This window comes from Clarias gariepinus, chromosome 11 (assembly GCF_024256425.1).
Source record: "Clarias gariepinus isolate MV-2021 ecotype Netherlands chromosome 11, CGAR_prim_01v2, whole genome shotgun sequence".
Lineage (NCBI taxonomy): Eukaryota > Metazoa > Chordata > Actinopteri > Siluriformes > Clariidae > Clarias > Clarias gariepinus.
In genome coordinates, this window is record NC_071110.1 from 26,156,303 (window position 1) to 26,174,323 (window position 18,021).

Below are 18,021 nucleotides of genomic sequence, written 5' to 3' on the forward strand. Positions count from 1 at the left end.
TATCTATCTATCTATCTATCTATCTATCATCTGTCTGTCTCTCTTTATCTCTCTCTCTTTCTTTTTTTTCTCTCTCTCTCTTTCTTTCTTTCTTTTTTCAAACAGTTTTGTTTTTCATTTCCCCCAGGAGAGCGAGAGTTCTAATAAAGCATGTGTTCATGGGGAAAAGACCAGAAGATACATGGTTTAACTTTCAAACTTGGACATAAATGGATATACAGTATATGATATATGATAACTGTAATTATAAAAGTAATTAAAAAAGTTTCCCTCAATAAAGTATCACCAGTCTCTTGAGAGACAGAGTGGAACGTCCAGTGTTTTCCTTGAATATCCCTCAGTAATAATGCTCTCCTATAATGCTGATATTATATGCACCACTGAATCGCATTGTTATTTTTTTGAAAGTGAGCAGGAGATGAAATAATTTATTGCCACCACTGTTTCAGGAAAGTGGACCCATTCCTCGTTTGCACATTTGAAGCCACAAATTTGCAGTTTGTGGCACAGAGGTTGGAATTTTTCATCACGAATCCTCTTGTGACAGGAGGCGACAGAGGATGAAGCATGTCGGAGAGCTTTTTTGTCACACACTCCAGTGATCACTGAGCGTGCTGTTCCTGTTCCGCTCCACTCGTATTCTAACAGCTTTGTTTTAACCACCGAGAGTTCAACTGTTTGTCTCTCTGTACCGGGGTCAAGAGTGGCTAGCAAGTTGAACACACTTCTCCTGACAGTTTTGTTTTTCATTTTCCCCAGGAGAGAGAGAGTTCTAATAAAACATGTGTTCAAGGGGAAAAGACCAGAAGATACGTGTGATAACTTTTAAACTTGGATATAAATGGATATTTATGATAACTGAAGTTTCCTTCAATAATCTATCTATCTATCTATCTATCTATCCATCCATCCATCCATCCATCCGATCCATCTCATCCATCCATCCATCCATCCATCCATTCATCCATCCATTCATCTATCTATCTGATCCATCTCATCCATCCATCCGATCCATCTCATCCATCCATCCATCCATCCATCCATTCATCCATCCATTCATCTATCTATCTGATCCATCTCATCCATCGGAATCCATTGGAGTCCAAGAACATCTTCACGGTAAAGTGGAACCTTCATCCGTCACCACACGCATCCCAAGCAGACCACACAGGGTCAATCCAGAGGCCTCAATCCTGATCTGAGTCAGACAGGTCCGGAGGTCAGATGAGGTCTGGATCACAAATCTAACCAGAATGAAAGAGAGAGAAATAACAATTATGTATGGTCAAAGTCACATAATATATAAGTTGAATGTATATAGAGTATAGTGCACAATGCCTGGCAGGACTAACCATGACAGCATGACTAAAAGGGAGAGCCAGAAGGAAACACAGACATGAGGGCTCCCTGGGAAGTAAAGCAACCCGTCACTCCACCATCAACAAACCTGTGTGATGAATGAGACTGTTGAGAGGAAGACAGCATCCAAACATACCAGTTCAACAGTTCATACTCTGAGTCCATGAGTCCCCCATTGTACTGCACAGTAGCATTTATTGTACAGTATGCTAAGTGCTTAGTGCAGTGCATTATTGTGTTAGCTGTTAATCTGCATAGAAATTGCACGAACAGTGCTGTTTCACAAACAGTAATGTAACGGTTCTGAACATACTGTACGGGATGTGACCAGCTCCAGGTCGGAGTGCAGCGCATAAACGTTCCTAACGATTAAAACCTATGGTAATATAATTATACTGTATGCACCTGAATATGCACCTAAATTTTGATTTAATATAGACTTTTAAAAAAAAATAAACTATCCCTTTAGGAACAGAAGAACATACTGAACAATGGACAATGCTGATTAGAAAAAGATTAAACAGAAAATTCTGATGTGATATTAAAACATACATTATTGATATCAGTCCATTCAGCCTGAATCATTCTAGAGCTACAGTAGGAGAGATTTGTTCGCATGTTTGCAGGCAAAATATTGCACTTTTATTTTTTGCTTAACAGGACACCCAGTTCATGTTACACGAATTAACATAAATAGCATTTTACAGTAAATGACTAAAGCTATCCCGCCATTAGCGTCATTAGTATTTCCAGTATGAGATTTAAATTTCCATTGGTGCCCAACCCTCTCGAAAGTCAAGATAAGTGGCTTCGATTAAACGAACAGCGGTGGGTTTGGTTTAAAGTGTTCTGTGCCCTTATGACAAAGCTGCAGGAGTCTTTTGGGGATTCTGTGTTTGAGCTCCATCTCCGGCTTCCAATTCTAGCCAGACAAACGTGGCCTATTTTCTTCTGTGTTCTACTTTTGGTTTTTCAAACAAAGTCTATACTTCCTTACTGCTCTGACCACCTGAACACTTTTGAAGTTCTTGTCTTGTTTCATCAGGGAAAAACCAATACTAACAATGTTTGATTACACACTACACCCCCTGGACTCCTGGTTCCTGTTGACGTTGTACGAAGTAAAAAAAATATAAAAAATCAATTGATCGCTACAGTCACGGACCCTTTTATCCATATGCGTCCTCTGTTTCCATGGGTATGTAATGATCATTTATATTTTTTATGATGGCTCCACATCAGAGATAAGATTGAGACATGGACTTGCAGATAACTAAAAGCCTTCTGCCAGAGCAATTATGACCCGAACCCACATGTTGACATTTCCAGACACCATTGATCTCTGGTTTCTGTCTATGCGTAAGGCCGTCCATCTTAACCATATCAACTGATACAGTGTGGGTGGATGCCATGTGTGCATTTTGTTTGGTTAACAGATTAGCTTTGTGGGTGGCAGCAAACAGCAAAGTGTCGATTACACTGGACTTATTTACATCCTGTCTCAGTCTGAACAATCTTGTTGAACATTTGTGAGTATTTATATACTTATCTTAATGTGCTTCTTGCAACTTTATCTATAAGGGAAAATAAGATGTATTACATATAATCAACAAATCTCTGTAGATATTAATGTGTTTTTCTCACCTGGATCTTACTAGGACTAGGACAAATAGAAAGTTTAAATACAGGAAGAAGTCTTGACATCATGCAATACTTAATCAAGGGCCCTACTTAGTGTGTGGGACAAGGGACTGTACACTCTGATTCACCAGCTTTCCATTTAATCCTTTTTTGGGATTTAACCCTGGAACCCAAAAGGTAGAGCTGATATTTTAAAGTGGAATAAGTGGAAATATATAAAGAAACTTAGGATATTTACTGTGGACTGTCCACCACCTCTATAGAATTTAAAACTACTTTCACCCCTGTTATATATAATAAATGCTGCTGAAGGTCAGGGTATCTTAAAGGATATCTTTTGGCAGAGCAAAATAAGCAAATCATAATGTTCGTGGAACTGTTGGAAAAAAAGCAATATCACACTCAAGGTTGTGCTGTTGTGCTGAATATCAGCACGGCTGTGATGCCTTCGCCGCTCTGGCTGCACCCTCGTGCCTACGACCACATCACATCAGTGCTGCTGTTCATCACAACAGCAGTCCCTCTCATGTCATATTACATAACTATACAACAGTTAGCTCCAACCAAGTGATTTGATTGGATAACACATTCCACGAGTGCTGGTATATGTTGCTGGAGAGCGCTGTGTAGTATCGGCTAGTAGACCGCTCGCCAGTGCTGCTGTAGAACCCGAGCAGAGATGTCGTGTTAACCACAGTGTGAGATATAAATAACCAATCTCAGTGATATGTAAAGTACCAATAGCATCAGGATTTCCATTTGTAAAATGTCTTTAGCATCATCAGTGATTAATTCATAAGTTGCTAACATAAGTGTTAAGGTTAGCTTGCTGTCCTTTGCTATCATTACGTTATTTTGTATTTTATAGAAAAAAAAGCATGAAAACTAATGGTCCGTTGCCAGCTTAGCGCTAGCTCCACAATGCGTAGAAGGATATGTGTTGGTGGAGCCAATATTAAATCACTGATTAAATAAACAAACTAACCATAATCTGTTAATAATAAATGCTGTTTGTAGGACAGTTGTATAAAAGCTTTGTCATACTCAAGGTTGTGCTGCTGTAATGAATATAAGTATGGCTATGATATAGAAGTATGTCTTATATATCATAGAAAATATATTAAATACACAATACCATTGATACCATGGGGGGGGGGATGACAAAATATATTTTTTTATAATACAGTAAATCAATAAAGAAAGAGAGAAAGAGAGAGAAAGAAAGAGAGAGAGTCAGCCAAATAAATGTACACACACTTTTTATACATAGATCATTCATCATTGTAATAGTATGCAATATTAACTGCATTATTATATTTTTATCATATATATATAGTAATATATAAATTATACTGTAACAATACATTTAGTATTAAAATATTTTTACCAAGTTTTTCTTTTCCTGAAGTGTGTATATATATATATATATATATATATATATATATATATATATATATATATATATATGGGGATTTTACTATGTAATTAGTGCAAAAAAAAAAAAAACAATATTTTGAGGTTGTCTGGGGTTGTGTAAAACCGCAAAATATTTATGCAAAGCAGCAGGTCGGATAAAAAACTGACACTAAAATCTATGTAAATAAGTGTTCCTCTTGATTGAACTATGCATTGCATATTGTACAGTAGACTAGAGAACACTTTCCAGACTAATAAACACCAACATCTTTGTAAAACAGAATTTTACTATGGCTATACCTGTTCAAAAAGCCTGAGGCTGAAAAGTGCACATAATGCAGTGCGTTCCAGTCTACACCCTTTCCAAAGGTGTGGAACCATTTAAGTCGCCTCATTGCCCTAAATTTGCTTTGCAATTTACATATTTTTTACTACAAACACAAGCACGTCAATATACACCTGTGTAAGTCTAGCCCTTCTTGGGTTGCAAATGAACCTTGATGTGTTTAACGTCTTGAAACAGCTTTACACGGGTAATTCTTGGCAAAACAAAATCAAGGTGACGTAAGGTATTCTCGTTTGTCAACTCAATCCTGACCCTACGTTCTGGATCCTCACCTGTGGGTCCCTCTGGTCAATCATTTTCTTTTCTTTTTCTCTCTCTCCCGGGAATGTGACAACAATGCCTTCAGCGCCAACAGTGCCTTGTGGTTTGCATATGAAGGAGATGTTTGCCGTTTGTCTTAGGACTCTTTTCACCTTATCCATAGGATTCCATTTTTATTAATGCAGCAAAACTGTCCTTGAAATGTGGGTCAAGAATCTTGGCTGCGTTCAGGACCATCTGCAGGTCCCTGTCCTTTTATCACGCCTGAAGGTATTCTGCAATTATTACTTTCAGCTGTCGTTTAAGGTTGCTGTCATTGTCCTTAACTGTTAAAGCTGAATTTACCTTCCCGGTTAGGGCAGGACAGAGAACAGAGTGGTATTCTTTTCTCCATTAAGAGTACAGTATCAGTGAATGAGTTCATTGGGCACGGTACCTCTATGAAAGTCCCAAGAATGGTAATATTGGAACCCTTAGGCAGAAAACGGGGGGAAGGGGGAGGTGGGGGATACGTTGGTACTGTATGTTGTAGTTTCAGGAAAAAGGTTAGAGCAGCTGCCAGAACCCACATTTAAAACCAGTCACAGAATCACTCAGCCACTGATTTCACTTTCACTCTCACTCGTTCTCTATACAGCTTATCCAGCACAGGGTCGTGGGAAGCCTGGAGCCTATCCCAGAGGACTCGGGCACTAAATGGGGTACACCCCGGACGGAGTGCCAATCCATGCTGGACAGTTTAAAAATAACGAACTAAGGTACCTTCCTCTGCATGAAACTTCTGTAGAGCACCAAGCACAGGGAGAACATGCACAACAACTCCACACACAGAGACCCAAAGGCAGGACTCGAACCCTAAACCCTGGAGGACCGAGACCACAATGCTAACCACTATGCCATTGCTCCATCTTACTGATGTCAATTACATTGGAAAGTATCTTAGCAACTTCTAAAGACAAAAAACACTATTTAACCATGGGGAGAAAAATGACTACACACACACACACACACACACAAACACACACAGGGTGATTCACTTAGAAAAGGCCTTATATACTCTGTAATAACTCTTGCTAGGATGAAGCAATGTACAATGTGCTCCTCAGTGTTCCTTTCTTGACCATGCATTGCATTTTGTACAGTAGAACATTAGAACAGTAGAGTAGATAACCCTTGCCAGTCATCATAGTGTCTTAACATCAAAATCTTTTTAAAACAGGATTTTCAGGTACACATGTTCAAAAAAGCCACAGGCTGAAAAGCGCCGCAGAATATTAAACCACACAAGGGTTCCGAACGCATTGTTCTAGAGTGTACACCCTACACAAAGGTCAACGAACTTTTAGTTGGCCTGAATTTGCTTTGCAATTTGCACATTGCAATTGTGCCACGAACACAAGCATGTCAATATGCCCCTGTGTAAGTCACGCCTTTCTTGGGTTGCAAATGAGCCCTGATGTACTAAACACACACTCTGAGCACAAATGAGGTACTGGAATGCGCTGCCATTTGGTTTTCCACCATGTTAGAGGGTCCTGTTCAGGATGCAGCTCAGGCAGGCTTTCATACAATGTCAACTTATTCCTGAACCTCACCTGTGGGTTCCTCTGGTCAATCATTTTTGTTTCTTTCTCATCTACTGTACTATATCACTCAGTAACTGATTTCACCAATCCATCCTATGGCACAATAATGCACTTTGGACTGTGGGTGGAAACCAGAGCACCGGGAGGAAACCCACCAAGCACGAGGAGAACATGAAAATTCCACACACCCAGCCCCGAAAGTGGGACTCAAACCCTCGTCCCAGGGGGTGCTAATCCTTACACCACTGTGCAACTAGCCATGACCTTACTGATAACTTACAGTAACAGATGACTAATGTGGCTAGTGGCTAATTGCTAATAGTTACATGGCTAACATGTGTGTGTGTGCTGACCAGGTTAACATTTATGATAACTGTTTAATACTTCAGTGTTTTTCAACCGGAGCTTAACTGTGCTCTCCAAATTCCTTATAAAGACCAGGATATTACCGAGTTTGTTATGCTACCCGACGCGATGTCAGCGGCACTTTGCAGCATTGTTTGCATATAGGCTTAGCAACACCCTTAGCCTTTCCCTGGTCATTTGGCTCTTATGTAAAATCTTTTCTAATCTACTATTGTTTAGTTTTTTTTTTTCCATTTTTGGCTAAAGCTGGTCACGATAGGCCTCCATCAGCAACACTAGCCATGTTCTTTTAGCGTGGGGGGTGGGGGGCGGGGTTATCAAGTGTTTTTACAGCACTAATTTAATTACCATTATAATTTTGTAAATACTTCATGTAATACTTTTTGTAACTGCTTTGTTGCCATATTCTAAAAACACAGTAAATTGGTTGTAAAATGGATTACATAAAGCATCTTTAAAAATACACTAAATAGGCAAAAGTATTTGGCCAAACCTGTTAATTATTGAATTTGGGTGTTTCAATCAATCAGGCCCCCTATCCCCAGGGAAGAGCAATCGTAATGCTTCAGCATACCAAAACATCTTGGACAATACTATGGATCCAACTTTGTGGCAACACTTTGGGGAAGGCCCTTTTCTATTCCAACATGACTGTGCACAAAATAATACCCTATCTCACCTATGCGGTTTGACTCACGATGAGTTTGCCGACGTTCCGCTGGCGTTCCACGAAGTTCTGTAAGGACCGCAAGCTTCTGCGAGGACCAGCAAAAAAATTAAACATGTTTAATTTTTCGCGCGGAAAGATGGAAACGTACTAACAGTGCCAAAAACGCGCGGTGAATCATGATGAACCGTATATGGCCACCACGCGAAACTGCGTAGGTGAGATAGGGGTATAAGGACTATAAAGACATGGTTTGATGAGTTCCGTGTAGAAGAACTTGACTGACCTCAAACCTATAAAACATGTTTGAGACTGTATTAACTGGAATGGAGATTGCGAGCCAGGCCTTCTCGTCCAACATCAGTGCCTGACCTCATAAATGCTCTACAGAATGAATGGGCACGAATCCCCTCAGACACACTCCAAAATCTTGTAGACAGCCTTCCAAGAAGAGTGGAAGCTGTTACAGCTGCGAAAGGGGGACTGACTCCATATTGAAGTATCTGTATTTGGATACAATGTCATTGCAGGTTTGGCCAAATACTTTTCTCCATATATTGTATGTTTAATAGTGAAAGTAAGAGCTTTTCTACACATGCAATGGGACAAAACCTCACAGGATTGGAACTAAACAGCTGTGCGGCCATAAGAAAACTACTTGATACTGAAACTAATCTGAAAAAAGGGCCTTGATTTGCTGGGGAGCGTACAGATTAGACTTTGGAGCAATAAAAAAAAGGTCTGATGAGTCCAGATTGACCCTAAATGCACCCATCATGCGCTGGACATGAAAGATTGAAGGGCCTCAAAAAAGAAACGTGACATCAGCACAATGTCTTTAACGCAAGGTTGGTTTACATGACATTCTCATTGTATTCTATCAAGTATTTTGGATAATTCCCAAATTTCCCGTAGTGTGTGAATGTTGACCCGATGTCCTACTACTGTATGATCATAAAATGGGAATAAATACAATGCTCAGCATTGGCCTCAACGGTCCCCAGTTGGAATATAGAGGTTCCTTCTGTAGATGAATGGATGGATGGATACAGACGGATCACCAAATCTTAACAAGGCTTGCTTTTCTGTGTACGTATGACATTTGGATAGCAATCTTGTCATTGTTTACTGTAGATAAGACATGACATACTATAAAATAAATGCTGTTATTAGAGATTTTTTCCCGACTGGCTAATCATTAAGATAAGCGGCATAAGAATGAGCTCAGCGAGCTGCACCGCATGACCGGCGTATTTTTGTATATCAAGCTGTTTGTTGTCTGTTGTTGCAGTACACTCAGAGCATGATTCATGGCTGCACTAATCACGATTCATTTTTAAATATATATTTTTTTACATCCTCATTGGGGGCAACCTGACATGAGATCACTATCTCTGGAAACTGCAGACAGTTCTCAAAGGAAAGCTATGACTATGTATTTCTGTTTATTTTTAATTTTTTCAAAGTTTTTTTTTGTGAATATTTTATAGTCAATTTTTGTCTTAAAAAGTTGCGGTATTTATGGAAGAAAAAAAACACAGATAAACAAGTAAATATAATTTCTAAGGAATATTATATAGTCCGATTTTTATAGACCTCGTTTTTAGTCCCACAGACTCAACCCTGAGTTGTCCTTCTGCGTGACCACAAGAACCCTTAAAGGCTTATTAAAAAAAATCTGATGTAAATCTTTCCATAATAAGGAACATAACTCAGGCCTCGGTACTTTTCTTCTATTAAGTAGAATCTAGTGATCCATGAATTAATGCAATCTGGAGCTTGGTTCGAATTAAACAAGCAGTAAACAAGTCTTACATACTTATTACAATTTCCTCTGCCCATCTCCTCCCATTAGGATCACCTCTTGCCTGTTGGGAAGTGTGTATAGTACTGTAGATCAGTAACCTTACTGGGTCTTGCCTGGGAGCATGTGGACGAGAAAAGTGTAAACCGAGCTCGATGGAGTAGCTCACTGACAGGCGTCTTCGTACCATGATGAATGCCCCTCACCTTGGCGACTTCTCCCGGAACTAGACTTTGGAGGAAGAGAGTAAGCACTAAAAGACTGCAGTGCTATTGGAGTAGACAGCACTTTTGTCCTCTTCTTCGCGCAGAATCTCTGACCTTGCACATTTATGGAGTCTCTAGAACTCTTGATTGGGCTCATATTTCGCCACACAGGCAATGGCTGAGGCCATTAATCCTCTGGGCTTTAGAAGAGTGGGGTTAAAAAACAGCAAAGTGTCCAATGCTATTCCAGAGCGAATCTGTTATGTCTGATTAGCCACATAGGGTGGGGTTGTGGAGAAGTGTTCTACCATTAGCTCTAACAAGCTGCCTCTCGGGTTCGGTGTATTGCGTGCACCGGAAAAGGACTATTTAATACAATCCATTTGAAATTTGGCACTTTTAACAATAGAAAATGTCACAGAGGGGTTTAACAGCAAGCCGAACAGCCAGAAGTGGATCCTTAGTGAACATGTCAAACCTATTCTCTTCTAGGTGACACCACATAGTATGTTTATACATAATTAGATAATATGTGACCTGTCATGAGCAGTGTCGCCTTGCACCTCCAGGGTCCAGGTTCAATTCCCGGCCAGGCTCGATTCCCGTCTCTGAACTTGTACGTGCTCGGTGGGTTTCCTCCGGGTACTCCAGTTTCCTCCCACAGTCCAAAGACATGCAGATTAGGCTAACTGCCGTTCCCAAATTGCCTGTTGTGTGTGAATGAGTGAGTGTGTGAGTGTATGTGTGTGTGCCCTGCGATGGATTGGCACCCTGTCCAGGGTTTATCCCGCCTTGTGCCCTAAGTCTCCTGGGATAGGCTCCAGGCCCCCTGTAACCCTGAATATAGAGTAAGTAATCTATCATGTTAAATCAGGTATTAAGTCGCAACTTTTAAAAGTAGTTTCTGCAATGTTATAAAAACTATTTATGAGAGGCGTTCAAGTCAAACCGGGACTTGTGACGACATTTACAGAAGACTCCAAGCACGGTACTGTACGTTGATGAATCTCTGAGCTGCAGTAAAAAATTTGCAAACATTCCAAAGAAGGCTGTATGTCCGTATATGACGATGCCAGCCAACGTGGCTCGGAGCCGTCTTGTGAATATTCAGCCAGTGGAACATCTGATCCTTGAAAATCGACAGATAACTTGTGATACAGAGATGCATCTGTCTGTACGAACTGTACACAGAATCATTCACAAACACCACTTGCACATTACAAGACCTCCTTGACTGGGAGATATCACCATATCACACGTACCGTCCTGACCTTGCTCCAAACCGAGAAGGAGTTCCTGGGAGGCCAGGGTTTCAGATATGAGGCAGGAAGTCTGATCAGTTCTTAGTCTATCTTGATGGTATCCAAGCAGTAATGAAACACCGGGATAAGTGCATTAGTGTAGCAGGAGATTATGAAGAGAAATAAAGGGGCGTTTTCTGTTATTTTGTGCAATCATTAGTCCCAGTTTAACTTAACTGCCCCCTCATAATAATAATAATAATGATTTATTTGACCCCAAGTTATTCACTAAGCGAATGATAGTCTTTTAGTGTCAATTCGACCAACATTGCCCTCACCATGAACATCAGCGTCTAGAAAGAGGATCCACATCAGCACTGTGGACACCTTCTGTGGACACCATTTAATCCAAATTGCCTCCATAATTGTCCCTCTCTAGTCAACTCCGGGTCACACCGTTTTTTCCTCTTCAATTCCTTCAGTATCTGGGTTATGAACATGTGACATAAAGAATGGGCAGCATGAAGAACGTCTAGGCGGCGTACACATGCATGAGGAGCAGAAAGAAAAGGAAAAAAATAAATAAAAAAAGAGAGTGAGAAATCTCTTTAAAAGCCCAGACAGCAGTTTTGCTGCCAGCTGCTGTATTAGCTTGAAATTACTGCCACTCTTCGGTGCTTAAATGAATGAGAGTTGGCGTTTGTTCGCTTTTATGAGCATCCGGAATTTATTACACCGTGGCTGCTGATCTGACAAGCAAAAAGTGAAGTTCACATAGGCGTTCTAATGTATGATACAGTTAATGAAATTATAAACTCCACTGATATTTTGTCCATTAGTGGTGTTTCGAGGATGCAAATCTGCTGGGTCAGTTCGTGCAAGGATGCCAAACATTATTTAAGCTGTTTAAAAGCAGTGCAATTGTAAACAAATGCAGAGACAAATGCTGTCAGAACGAGAAAGTGGCTTAGTGGTGGCTAAGAGTGCTGATTATACAATGCAATACAATACAATGGCTCTGGTTCTCAAAAATCTTTTGCAAATGCCAAGAAAGTATTAATATAAATTATGAATACGGACACACATACTGTACATGCACGCACACTTACTGGATACTGTAGGCGGAATCTACTGGCCTAGCCGGCCAGTGGCTCATATGGTTATCCTGCAGTGTCTCTTGGAGAGCCGTGTGTTTGTGATGTCTCAGCATTGGACGGCGTGCAACTCAGCCTGCGCGTCTGTGTCAGTTGATCCCTGTCTTTTGTAAACCCCCAGCCAGGCCGACTTCCTAAAGAGCTTCCACTGCAGCACAGAGTCAGAGGTTCCATGCATATCATTCTGACGGCAACCAGAAGGCTTGTGTCAAAGCAAAAGGCACCAGGAATGCGGTCGTCACACCACCCTGTTTTTTACAATGACTCATGATTCATTCCTGCGTTTTCATTACCAGTATGCTTTGAGTTTTCAGTTCTCATTTTACAGACACGATGTTGCTTTCTTTTTCGCGATCTACTCTACACATTATCAAGTTTTACACCCCTGTGTGTGGAAAGAGATCAGCTTCCAGTGCTGAATAATGGGAATCTATATACATATACTGTAGTACTACAGTGTGCGGCATATCTTCCCGCCTCATCCGATCTCCCGCATTTGTTTAGAACGAACTAACAGGGTGTATTAATATAGAGTTACTGTACATTTTTCACTGATGTAGTCGAGGCTTAATCGCATTTTACACCTCTGCAGAGGCGGGCGAATGACACAAAGTGAAAGTACTTGAGTAAAAGGTAAACTATTACTCAAGAAAAAGCTAAAAGCCTGTATTTTCAATTCTAATTGAGGAAAAAGTGTGATAGTAAAAGAGTCTTTCTCTCTTTCTCTCTCTCTCTTTCTCTCTCTTTCTCTGTACTGTGTCCCGATTTGTAAACGTGTTGCAGAATCGCTATCTGCAACCATTTTCGCTACTGATTTCAACCACTTGGTCCATGATTAGAAAAGACCAATCATGCAGTTTTGCATAAAAATCATGCAAAGGGTGATATTTCCGCTTCATATACGGTAATTCGCTCCAGTCTGGCTATCCACATGGGGTCTGACTGGAACCTACCCTAGGAAACCCAGGTCAAACTACTGCAGGGCTCAAGCACGCAAGCCTGATCGTACAGTCCGGGTAATTTAAAAACACCAATTAGTCTACCGCATGGGTTTGGACTGTTGGAGGAAATCAAAGTATATGGAGGAAACACACCACACACTAAGCTCACAGAGAATATGCAAATCTCATACACAGATTGGAACAGTGGTGGTGTGACGTTTCAGACGAGTCTCAGCTAAACTTTGGAATAAATTTTTGCATGGAACGAGAGTTTTGAAATTTGATATTATTATAATTTGGTATTATTGGAATATAATTTGATTACTGATATTGTACCTTCAAGAAGGAAATCTTATGCTGACCGAGACATTACATATGGTAATGTACTTATATGCACATTGATTCTGCTTTGTTTTTGAATAAAAGATTTAAAGAAAAAACTAACTATCAAAGAAGCATTGCACTGTTCAATTTTACAGATTATTAATCAATTATAAAATGGTTTACACAAACTAATGATCATTTATAAAATGGTTACTAACACTAGTGATACACATTAACTCACTATGTTGGCTAAAATAACTAATAATAATAATAATAATAAAAATAATAATAATAATAATAATAATAATAAAAACAAAACAAAGTAAAAACACCTTTATGCAGCAGACAATAAAAATGGATGCATTTGACAATACAGCATTGATCTCCATAGTATGGTAACCTGTGTGCTAATAATGCACTATAAGAGAGATTATAATAATTTATTGAGCATTGCTTGTGCAACAGCTTTGCTTTGTCCCCTCCATGTTTGTACATCCGGTCCCACTTTACTGAGTAACAGGTTTAAGCTCCATTAATTCTCTCTCTCACACAAACCAAAAAGACAGGTGTATTAGAGTTAACATGGGGGTACACACTCTCCCAAGGGCTATTTGTTCAACCGTGAAGCCTGGCTGAATCATAAACAAATCGCAAGCTCATTTTTATCGTTCACATGTCACGAAAACTGGCATTTGCTTTCACAATGACGGTTAGCTTCAGCACATGCAAAGCATCTACTAATTCTGTCCTTATTTAAAGATTAGCACTTTGAACAAATCAGAGACTTTGCATTTAATGCTTGCTCTGTAATCAACCACATGGACTGGTTGCGAACCAAAATTAAAAGTAAGGCAGAAATTCACTCTGATTTTCTTACGAAAATCGTAAGACGTACAGGATTGTTTTAAACAAAGACCATAAAATATATTTATATAGCAACATTTTTAATAAGCAGGCATTTTTAACATTTATGCAAGAAATTCTCGGGTAGTTTAGAACAGTCAGAAGGGTTTCCACCACATTTACATACGGAAGGAAGTTGCATTTTACACTACCATGGTGACAAGGTGTGTATGTTTATTAAGTTTATTTTATTTTTAGCTATCTTTATTTATTTGGTCTTTTTTCCTCAGAGCAAAAGTAAAGGAACGACTTACTGCCCAAACAATGTAGGTAATACACTACAGTAAATACTGTATAATTATTTGATCCCATACAAATTTTGTAACTTTGCCCACCCATATGTGTAGGGTATATAATTTTTATTATAGGTTTATTGTAAAGGAAAGCGTCAGAATATCAACCAAAAATTTAGATTTGGTATTTTTAAGAGGAATTTGAAACATGACTTAATATTTGGTGAAGAAACCCTCGTCGCTTGGCAACTCAAAGTTTAAGCTCCCTCCATAAATTGTCTATGGGAATATGATCTGGAGACTTGCCTGTGTACTACATAAGTACATAACCAGTCTTTGGGGTTTAATAAATTAGGGCATGCAGATATATATAGTATTAAGAAAATAAAAATATACTTTCTGGACCAAATCACACCATCGTATCACTGGTTTCTCCTAAACCCCTATCACCGTCATTATTTTCCTATAAGTGTACATTGTTTTGTTTTTTTATTATCTCTTATCTTGAGCTTAATCCTAATCAATTTGATGTTCATTATTTGTAAAGCACTCCTGCCTTGTCTTTGCTTAATGTAAGTGTTTAAGTTTCTGGTCCATTTAACTTGAGTGACTGAATTTGTGATTTTACATCATTTGAAAAATATACACCGGTGAGCCATAACAATAAAACAATTCACTTTAAAAACACTTAGCTTTTAGGCTCCATTTGTGCAGCTGGGGCAGCTCTGGGCCCTTGAGGCATGGCTCTGCAGGGCCTCTGGAGGTATGCTGTGGCGTCTGACCCCAGAATGATGGCAGCAGATCCCTTGAGTGCTGTGGGCTATGGGGTGGAGTCCCTGCAGATAGGGCTTTTTTTTTTTTTTGAGATGGGGGTATTTGGAGGACGGGTCGGTGGGTGTTCTGGTCTTTTTTGTTGAGCCCAGTGCTCTCACTTTGTCCAGCTTTGCTTTTCTGAGGGATCGGATTGGAAGTGCTGGCCTTTTCTCCCCACAGGCATGATTGAGCCTTGGATGACCATGATCCTGTCACCAGCTTGCTTTGGCGATCAATGATGTTCAGTTCACCAGGCGGTAGTATTAATATTATGACTGATCAGTGTATATACAGTATATTTGTTGTTTTATTATTTCCATAGTCCATTTATACATGTATTACTGTATTTCAGCACAAATCATTTATATTTACTTATTTTCCTCGAAATGTTTCTCGAGTGTTTTTTTTTTTTTTCCAAAATAACCAAACCATTGGAAATTGTGTCGAATTGTCTAGCCAAGCCCTCTTCTCAGATTTATGGCTTTTAAACTGCAATTCGATGAATATCTTCTGTGAATACCTGAGTCTTGTGCACTTTATCATTCAGTCCCACTTTTCTTCCTGTCCAATATGCCACTCCTGTTCTATTTCACTAAAGCCCCCCACAGTGCAACCAAACATCAGACCTGTCACCCTACTGAGCCCAGATCAACACAATCAAACCGGTGTGCTATTTCTGTTGAAGTGTGTGTTTGCCAGAAAGAAATTCGCCAATGGATCTGCAGCACAGAGGCCATCTCAAGGCCGTCTTTTTATTATTTTTTTTACAGACAAGAATGGGTGGACTCTAAAAACCTATTGGATCCTGATGGAAAATGTTTGATCTGATGTAATCTTTTTTTTTTTCCTTTATAGCAAATCAGGTTCATTGCGAAATTAGCAAAGTGATCCTGTTTTGAAGTGTAGAGGAAGAAAAGTCTCTGAATGTGAACTCTTCTAAAATGCTATTTGTTCCCCGAGGTTACAGAACTATTCACTGAAAGCCTTAAATCTCCATGATGAGAGTTTACATGTTTTATATCGACCACATTTGTCCATCTGAAAGTTATCATCTGGATTTTGTTTTATTATTTCAGCTATAAACTGAATCTTTAAAATCTTTTTTTTTTTTTTTCTTCTCTCCCCAGGGTATGTTATGTATTATACAGTCCCCTGCTTGTCTCCTGTTATCAACCACTGTGAATAAAATGCAGCCAACAGCTTCCTCGTTATGACCAAGCTGTACTCCGGGCATCAGTGTTGTCGTCAGTGAAACACTGAGTAGTTTTAATTAGAAAAGAATTTGCATTGTTTCTCACAGGAGTCGCCACACTGTTGATTTCCAAATTGCTTGTTAAGCAGTGTGACTCAGGATCTGCAGGGACTGTGGTTTCCAACACGCCAACACAACAAGCTGTGACTGAAAACAGAATAATAAAGTGAACAGCATTTTTAAACTTGCCTTTCTCACTTTTTTTACTATTTCGGGAAGTATTTTCTCACTTATAAAAAGGACAACTGGAAAGAAATATTTGGCAATCTTAAAGATTTTCAACCCAGTAAAGTAAGGGGTCAAAAAGCAGCTGGAGTACTGGCTTTGTGTTCTGTGCTCATTTACTGAAAAGCAGAGAAAGACTCCTGGAACTCTTCCTTTTTGCGAAAAAAAAGAAAAAAGCCTCGGTTTCAGGGTCTGACAGTTTACAGTATGAAAATTCTGAAAGTTTTCGTTTTTGTCCTCTAGAGACTAAATTTTCAAGTAAGTTTTTTGAAAGTGTAATCAACCATCACAGTCACGAACAGCAGTAGGCTATCTAGACAGCAGGGATATACACTGCCTATACTTCACATCTTCTTGTAAACACATTTATTTAATCATGATTCATGGTTTAATACCGGCATGAAAACACATTTAATTAAATCAAGACTCTCATTCACATGTCACAAAAAAACAAATCCAACATGTGTTTATGGCCCTAGTAACCCATGTGTCTCCTTCCTATATGCAAGGCTGTAAAATGTGCACATACCTTTGATTATTTAAAGCTGCTTTGCGACAATTGTTAAAAGCGCTATACAAAGAAAATTGAATTATGTACACAATTGTATATTACATGTATTGCTCTGTACAGTATATTACATGAAACATTTCCACATATATATCAGTTTATGATTACTGCATTGCCATTGGCTGGATAATTTTAATGGCTTGACCTATCCGTCCAGTAAAGTTCCAGAGACTTGTAGACTTCATGCCAAGACACATTAAAGATGTTCTGGTGGTTAGTGTTGGCCCAACAACTTACTACAGTAATATTCAGAATATTCCAATATAAATATTATCTGCGCAGCGGTGTCCCAACAATGTTCCCTTTCCTTTGGTTTAAGGGGTGGGAGGAGAACATACTGTATAATGATCAGCCATAACATTATGACAACTGACAGGTGAAGTGAATAACATTGATTACCAGCTATATAGCAGTAAACGGGTGACAGGATCTTGGGGTCCCAAGGCTAACCCATGCGCCAGCTTGTTCGGTTCAATCCCACGCCAATGAAACGCCGATGCAGCACAAACCACGGAAAAAAAGGCAATGCTGTTGACACCCAGCAGGCAAAAAGTTCAAGGTTGTCGATCCGGCCTGCAAATTCCCCAGATCTCAATCCATGAGATGCCACAGACAAACAAGTCTGTTCCATAGGCACCCTTCACACAAGGGGGAACCTACACAATATTGGGGTTAATGTTTTTCATTGTACAAAGTGTTTTGCAGGAACAAAGTG

At 39.5% G+C, this 18,021-nt stretch overlaps 1 long non-coding RNA gene across 1 annotated transcript; it reads right to left on the reverse strand.

Annotated features, from left to right (window-relative positions):
* Nucleotides 1–1,072: 1,072 nt before the first annotated feature.
* Nucleotides 1,073–12,276, reverse strand: LOC128532760 (uncharacterized). Its single transcript, XR_008361317.1, has 3 exons — nt 12,010–12,276; nt 1,353–1,447; nt 1,073–1,244 (listed from the first exon to the last, which is right to left on the reverse strand). It is a non-coding gene; the product is annotated as an uncharacterized LOC128532760 (long non-coding RNA).
* Nucleotides 12,277–18,021: the final 5,745 nt, after the last annotated feature.